The 8,567-nt window shown below is 40.2% G+C and overlaps 1 protein-coding gene and 1 pseudogene across 1 annotated transcript in view; both read left to right on the top strand.

Annotated features, from left to right (window-relative positions):
- HPSE2 (heparanase 2 (inactive)) overlaps window positions 1-8,567 on the top strand; it is a 530,799-nt gene that overhangs the window by 197,780 nt on the left and 324,452 nt on the right. The window lies entirely within an intron of this gene.
- Window positions 552-1,677, top strand: LOC102239686 (annotated as a pseudogene).

Genomic DNA, 8,567 nt, shown 5'->3' on the forward strand with positions numbered 1-8,567 from the left:
ATACATATATAATTTTTCCCCTTTATCTATATATTCGTCTATTTTTGGAAAAGGAGACTAGAGAGCAGATAGGCCTGATTTTGGTGAGTGAAACTAATTAAGCTATTAGTAGAAGAAGAGAACAGGCGAGGAGAGGAAAAACAAAAGCATAAAATAAAAAAAATAAAAATAAACAAGAACTAACAATCAAACAAACAACAACAACAAGGAAAAAAATTAGCAAAGAAAGAGAAAAGAAAAGGGTGCATGGACTTGAAACAGGTGAGATGAAATTAGATATATGAGTAAGCCAACAGAGACTATTAAACTAGTAATGCATCAATAAGGCAGATAAAGAATATCAATTTTTAACAAGGAGTAAAAAGAAAGGAGAGAGAAAAACTAAAGCAGGGACAGAAGAGAAACAGGATGAAAAAGCAAGAAGTGAGGAAGAAAGCGTTGGCATAAAGGAAAATATGAGATAGAGTAAAATAATGATAAAAAGAATAAAAGAATGTAATACTCTAATCCAAAAAAAAAGATTAAAAAAAATGAAAGGTTGGGGATAGGAAACGCGTTCTCATGGCTGAGGTGAAAGTGAAGCTGCAGCCACCTGACGTGGATCCAGTAGAAATAGAAAACAGGATTATAGAATTATGTCACCAGTTCCCTCATGGAATCACAGACCAAGTAATTCAAAATGAAATGCCTCATATAGAAGCTCAGCAGCGGGCAGTGGCAATCAATAGACTATTGTCTATGGGTCAGTTGGATCTCTTAAGGAGCAATACAGGCCTTCTGTATAGAATAAAGGATTCTCAGAATGCTGGTAAAATGAAGGGACCACCAGACAACGAAAAACTAGTATATCAGATCATAGAGGATGCAGGAAATAAAAAAATATGGAGCAGAGATATCCGGTATAAAAGTAATTTTTTGCCAACAGAAATTAACAAAATTTTTAAGAATTTGGAAAGTTATAAAGCTTATCAAAGCTGTTAAGTCTGTAGCAGCCTCAAAACAAAAAAGGTGTATATGCTTCACAACCTGCAGCCTGACTAGTCTGTGACTGGTGAAGCCTGGTACAGTGACCAGGATTTTGAATCTGAATTTGTAGAGGTACTTAACCAACAGTGTTTTAAGTTCCTACAGTCCTAGGCAGAAACAGCCCAAGAAAGCAAACAGAATCCAATGATACAAAAAAATAGAAAAATAGTTTCATCACACGAAGTGTGGAAATATATCTGTGAATTAGGTAGAGTTGTCCATGGAGGAATTGAAACCATTTAACCATTTTTCATATGATGGGAAAGTGGAGATGACTATCATCGCAGCAAAGGAAGGCACAGTTGGTAGTATAGACGGACACATGAAACTGTACAGAGCAGTCAATCCAATCACCCACATATGGGCTTGGTTCAGGACCCCTGTGGACTCTGTCCGGTTTTTGACAACTGCCAGGAAGGTGATGAGATTTCACCATCTAACTGTATTTACATGACAGAATGGCTTGAATTTTAATAGAGATCTAGGAACTTTATGACATCTTTCAAATGAAGTTACTTTGGGAGCAAGTAATTTAACTCATGATGGAACATCAAATTCCATTGAAAGCAAACTTCATAATAATGGATACAGACTTACTGCTATGAAAATATATTTGTAAATCTATGAAGACTAAATTTATATTGTAGAGTAGTCACCAGAATATGAAGCAGCTAAGTGAAATCCATTCTTTAATAAACAAAATACTCTGAAGTTCTGGAGGACAACATCTGAAACTTTCAAGACTTGACTGTCCAAGGAAAAAGAAGCCAACGAATGCATATTTACCAATAGATAATGGCTAGAGCCTAAAAATGCTTGTTTTGAAGCTATTTATTAAGGTCTTCTTTGGAAATTGTTTATATCTGGTTCAGTATCACCATTTCTGTTTTCTCAATGGTCCACTGAGAAGAAATTAAAACAGGAAAGTCAGGAATAGCAGAGCAGTCTGTGCAAACTTGGGGCGTGAATGGAGGAGATAGTTGGAACATCCTTTTCCACATTCTGTTCCTTTTTATGTCAGAAATATTCTTTTGGAGGATTATGCCACCACCTTTACCTCAAACCTATATGATGACTATTGTCAAGGATGTTTTCAGTCCATAAATATTAATTATTATTCTCATCCAAAAGGATTTTTTTCTCTAGACCTTCTTTGTTAAAGTCTCACAAGTTCACTCTGTGGCTCAATTGTATTATTCAATAGAATTTTTCCTATATTCTTATTATTTAACATTAAAACAAAATAATCCATTGCAAAAAAATGAAAGTTTAAAAAAATAAATAAAAATAATAAAAAAATAAAATGAAGAAAAGAGAAAAACATAAAAAAAATTTAGTTTCTTAAGTAAAAAATAAAAAAGTGAAGTAGTGAAGTTTGTTCACTTCAGCTTTGTTTTAATGTCCCATGGGGTCTGGCTTAAGACCCTCTCTATGTTCTGCCTGCCACGTCTCTGTTTCCTGTTAGGTAGTCAGCACCGTTTTGAAGTTCCCAGTGATCCATCACTCCTCTGTGCCAGACGCCACAACCTTAGTTTCAGGCAGGCGGGATCAGTCTGCCCACTTCGTTTTTTCTGCCTGCTTTCAGTCTTATTTACACAAGCGTCTATTTCTGACATGGCCTCTAGGTGGTGGTGTTTCTGTATTAGTTTCGGGATCCAATGGCCCCTCAACCCAGTCCCCAAGGGCTCCCTGGGGGTATTTAGAATCTTTGTTTCCCTGCTGAGCTCAAGGCTGGGTGTGGCTGCGCTGCTAGGAGGTGTCTGGTCTTCAGGAGAAAAATGTCTTCAGGATTGGAGGGATCGGACTGTCCCAGAGCTGGCTTCCTGATCGTCTCTCCCTATTTTGCTTCCCAGCTTCCACAAAACCACCTTCCCCTGCATCGCAGCCTCGGTGAGTGTTTGTAATTGAAAGATCCTATGCACTGGGTTTAGCGAATAAAAGTAAGGAAATTATAAAGACAGAGCAACTGTGCCGATTCGTGCCCCCCCCCCCCCCCCCCCCCCCCCACCCACCAACCCAATTTTTAAGAATTTGGAAAGTTATAAAGCTTATCAAAGCTGTTAAGTCTGTAGCAGCCTCAAAACAAAAAAGGTGTATATGCTTCACAACCTGCAGCCTGACTAGTCTGTGACTGGTGAAGCCTGGTACAGTGACCAGGATTTTGAATCTGAATTTGTAGAGGTACTTAACCAACAGTGTTTTAAGTTCCTACAGTCCTAGGCAGAAACAGCCCAAGAAAGCAAACAGAATCCAATGATACAAAAAAATAGTTCATTTGCTTCATCACACGAAGTGTGGAAATATATCTGTGAATTAGGTAGAGTTGTCCATGGAGGAATTGAAACCATTTTGAATACACTCATATGATGGGAAAGTGGAGATGACTATCATCGCAGCAAAGGAAGGCACAGTTGGTAGTATAGACGGACACATGAAACTGTACAGAGCAGTCAATCCAATCACCCACATATGGGCTTGGTTCAGGACCCCTGTGGACTCTGTCCGGTTTTTGACAACTGCCAGGAAGGTGATGAGATTTCACCATCTAACTGTATTTACATGACAGAATGGCTTGAATTTTAATAGAGATCTAGGAACTTTATGACATCTTTCAAATGAAGTTACTTTGGGAGCAAGTAATTTAACTCATGATGGAACATCAAATTCCCTTGAAAGCAAACTTCACAATAATGGATACAGACTTACTGCTATGAAAATATATTTGTAAATCTATGAAGACTAAATTTATATTGTAGAGTAGTCACCAGAATATGAAGCAGCTAAGTGAAATCCATTCTTTAATAAACAAAATACTCTGAAGTTCTGGAGGACAACATCTGAAACTTTCAAGACTTGACTGTCCAAGGAAAAAGAAGCCAACGAATGCATATTTACCAATAGATAATGGCTAGAGCCTAAAAATGCTTGTTTTGAAGCTATTTATTAAGGTCTTCTTTGGAAATTGTTTATATCTGGTTCAGTATCACCATTTCTGTTTTCTCAATGGTCCACTGAGAAGAAATTAAAACAGGAAAGTCAGGAATAGCAGAGCAGTCTGTGCAAACTTGGGGCGTGAATGGAGGAGATAGTTGGAACATCCTTTTCCACATTCTGTTCCTTTTTATGTCAGAAATATTCTTTTGGAGGATTATGCCACCACCTTTACCTCAAACCTATATGATGACTATTGTCAAGGATGTTTTCAGTCCATAAATATTAATTATTATTCTCATCCAAAAGGATTTTTTTCTCTAGACCTTCTTTGTTAAAGTCTCACAAGTTCACTCTGTGGCTCAATTGTATTATTCAATAGAATTTTTCCTATATTCTTATTATTTAACATTAAAACAAAATAATCCATTGCAAAAAAATGAAAGTTTAAAAAAATAAATAAAAATAATAAAAAAATAAAATGAAGAAAAGAGAAAAACATAAAAAAAATTTAGTTTCTTAAGTAAAAAATAAAAAAGTGAAGTAGTGAAGTTTGTTCACTTCAGCTTTGTTTTAATGTCCCATGGGGTCTGGCTTAAGACCCTCTCTATGTTCTGCCTGCCACGTCTCTGTTTCCTGTTAGGTAGTCAGCACCGTTTTGAAGTTCCCAGTGATCCATCACTCCTCTGTGCCAGACGCCACAACCTTAGTTTCAGGCAGGCGGGATCAGTCTGCCCACTTCGTTTTTTCTGCCTGCTTTCAGTCTTATTTACACAAGCGTCTATTTCTGACATGGCCTCTAGGTGGTGGTGTTTCTGTATTAGTTTCGGGATCCAATGGCCCCTCAACCCAGTCCCCAAGGGCTCCCTGGGGGTATTTAGAATCTTTGTTTCCCTGCTGAGCTCAAGGCTGGGTGTGGCTGCGCTGCTAGGAGGTGTCTGGTCTTCAGGAGAAAAATGTCTTCAGGATTGGAGGGATCGGACTGTCCCAGAGCTGGCTTCCTGATCGTCTCTCCCTATTTTGCTTCCCAGCTTCCACAAAACCACCTTCCCCTGCATCGCAGCCTCGGTGAGTGTTTGTAATTGAAAGATCCTATGCACTGGGTTTAGCGAATAAAAGTAAGGAAATTATAAAGACAGAGCAACTGTGCCGATTCGTGCCCCCCCCCCCCCCCCCCACACACACACACACACTGCTCGGCCCATGAAGAACTTCAGGCTGCCTTTCTGGGCACAGCCTTTCTGGGCACAGCCTCTCACGGCTGTGGGCTTAGATCTAGAGTCCCCGCTGCCAGCAGCCCTGTGGACCCCCTTCCACAGTGAAGCGCTATACTTTCCACAAGGGACTCGGATTTGATGAAATGCAGTCTCCCTCTGAGACTCTAGTCCCGGCTGCATGTGTTTCTCCCTCCAGCCCAGATCCCCAAACCCACCTCTCTCCAGGCGACCTCTGACCTTTCTATCTACGGATTGTCTTGCCAGCTGTGTTTAATTCGCCAATTCCAGATGGATGTTATTTGATTCACCTGTTTCTTCAATCTGCTCTGAGAAGGCGCAGGACCCGTCTGCCTATTCAGCCACCATTTTGTCTCCCCCTGGACAAACTTTTTAGGAGCCTGCAGCCGGGAGGCTGGAGTATTGGTGTTGGTGGGTTTGCAGCTGAGGTAGCTGGTCCCTGGCAGGTGTGGCTGTGGGGTCCCGGGTGGTGTTTGAGGTCTCCCCGGGTGGAGGTGAGGCTGGGCTCCAAGTCACAGCTGCTTTCCCTTTCAAGATGGTGTGGTCTGCGCAGCAGAGTCGGCCATCCTGGGAGAGATTTCAGCGGTAGTAGAGGCTGCCTGGCTAGGGGAGCCTGATTTGCCAGTCCCGGACAGTCCTGTGGAATATAACTGTCCCTCACTCACACATACTCACCCCCGCCCCCCACACACACACACATCCACGCATTCCCCTTTCTCTCTCTCACTCACACTCTCTTCCTCACTGCCGTCCTGTCGGCCACCATCTTGGATCCTTCTAAAATCTGAATTCTTTTTTTGTTTTATTGACGGTTTTATGTCTAAGAGATAAAGCAAGAGGTCAATGAAAGGATCTTTCTGTCATCTACAAATGTGATAACTAGAGAAAGCTATCAGGATCGAAGGTGAACAAAAGGTTTGTTTTTTTTTTTAAGGGAAAAGGGGTGAATTTTGGAAACAAAGTCACTTATATGTTTTAATAATGTAAAAACAATGTAGATAATTATAAAGTTTGTGCTTTATGTACATTTAGGAGACAAAGTGGTGGTCAGTACGAACCAATTATGTTCACTAAGAAACACTACCAAAGTAAATTTGCTTCTTTTTGGGGTGTGGTTAGTGGCTTGATGTATTGGAAAATTCCTTATACAGAGGGTGTATTGATTTCAGAAAATCAATTTACAAAGGTTTCAATGTCATACAATCTTGTAGCTAAAATGATGAATGTGTATCTAAGTAAATTTGCAGTTGATTGAGCAACCATTGTGGTGTGACAGCAATTAAGCAATCTTAAAGTTCCATTAAAAGATGTGTAATGTTCATTAAAAGGGGAATAATGTTCTCCATAGTTATTAAAATGAATAGAACTCAGGAAAGTCCTTGGCTTACCAGATGCCCTTTCTTCCAAAGCCAGTACTGTGGAGAAGATAAAAGAATAGATGTTCAAGCTTAAAAGTCCCAGAGATGAAGAATTTGGAAGCTAAGGATCTCAGAAATAGATAAAAGAAAGAGGAACCTTTCTACTTAAGCCAAAAAACAGATGTTGGGTTAGTGCCAGATCAGGTAGAATGAGTGTCATTGGTTTCCTGAGGAATGGTATTATGTCTTATTGACCTTTTAAATCCATTTTCACTCCTAAAACCTAGTACATTATGCCTGGAACAGAGGAAATACTCAGTAAACAATTATTGAGTAAATGATACATGTGAAAAGCTTCCAATCTAAGAAGATGCCCTGCCAATACCTCTGTCCCTCAAGACCACTGAAACAGTATAAATTATAATTTGCCCAAGGCAGTACTACTGCCTCTAGCATTGTGCAAAGAGAATACTTTAATGGCAGAGTTTATAAACATCTTATCCAACTCCTTTTTAGATAAGGAAACTGAATCCTCAGAGAGTTCAAGAAGCTAGTCCAGGATCCCATAGCTAATTAGAAGCACAGTAGATTTATGAAATGCTACCCTCTTGGACCCTAGTCCAGTAAAGCTTTTCCTGCCACCTTCCTGTTCTGCTGTTCTCTGCCTCAGCTGCTTCAAAAAAAAAAAAGTCCTTTTTTTTCCTCCTATTGTTGACAATATTACAGATGTCCCTCATCCGCCACCTCCTTGCCCTTCTCTACCCAGCTCCTGCCCCACCCCAAGCCTTCAACACAATATTGTCTGTGGCTATGCATATAAGGTCTTTGGTAAAACTCTTCTCCCCTCCCCCACCTTACCCCCAGACCTGTCAGTCTGTCCCATGCATCCATGCCTGTGGACCTATTTTATTCACCAGTTAATTTTGTTCAGTATATTTCCACCTGAGTATTTGATGTAAATGGACTTCAGTCAATCACTCCTGAACTCATTCCCTACCTCTACCCTTTGCCTTTTGAACTGATTTGCTTTTTTTGTTCTTGTACCTATTTGTCTTCTCAGTAGAGGCCAGCTGAGAGGCCTTCCATGCAACTTCCTATCTGCTCCCAGTCTTAAATTTTGATCTTTAACACTATTCCATTTTTTAATTTGCTCTTAGAAAGCCAGAAGTAATGGTTTTATTAGTTATCTACTGATATGTAACAGTCTACCTCAAACCTAAGTTCCTAAAGCTACAAACATTTATCATCTGAGTTCCTCTGGGGAAGGAATCTGGGAACTGTTTAGATGGGTAGTTCTGGTTCAAGGTTCCCTCATGAGGTTTCTGTCAAGAAAGTGGCTGGGACTACATGTTCATCTGAAGGCTCAGCATGGGGAGGGTCCATTTACAAACTCATTCACATGGTGTTGACAGGTCTCCGTTCATCACTGGCTATTGGTCAGAGGCTTCAGTTCTTCATCACACGGATCTTTCCATAGGTTGCCTGAGTGTCTCACAACATGGGAGCTGGTTTCATTCAAAGCTAGTGAGTGAAAAGATAAGAGAGAGAGAAAAAGAGAAATGGAGAGGGGGAAAAAAACACCATTGTCTTTTATAACCCAATTTTATAAGTGACATATCATTTGCCACATGTTATTTGTCACACAGACCTTCCTGGTATAGCGAGAGAGGGGATTACACAAGAGTGTGAATCCCAGGAGGTGGGGATCACTGGGGTCCATCTTGTATGCTGGCTACCGTAAGGATACAGGAGCGCTTTTTAGTGAAGAGGTACAGAAACAAAATTTATTTTAAAATTGTTTTAATGGGGTCTACATTCATGCAGTCCAAAAAAAAAAATACAATCATGCACTGCATAATCATATTTTGGTCAGTGTTGGACTGCATATATGACAGTGGTCCCATCCTATCTAATAAAAGAGAAACATGGTAATTAGCCATAACTTCGCTACCCTTCCCATTGGCTAATCAGGGTGATATGCAAATTAACTGCCAACCAAGATGGCGGCCGGCAGCCA

The sequence above is a fragment of the Myotis brandtii genome, unplaced genomic scaffold (assembly GCF_000412655.1).
Source record: "Myotis brandtii unplaced genomic scaffold, ASM41265v1 scaffold902, whole genome shotgun sequence".
NCBI classification, from domain to species: Eukaryota; Metazoa; Chordata; class Mammalia; order Chiroptera; family Vespertilionidae; genus Myotis; species Myotis brandtii.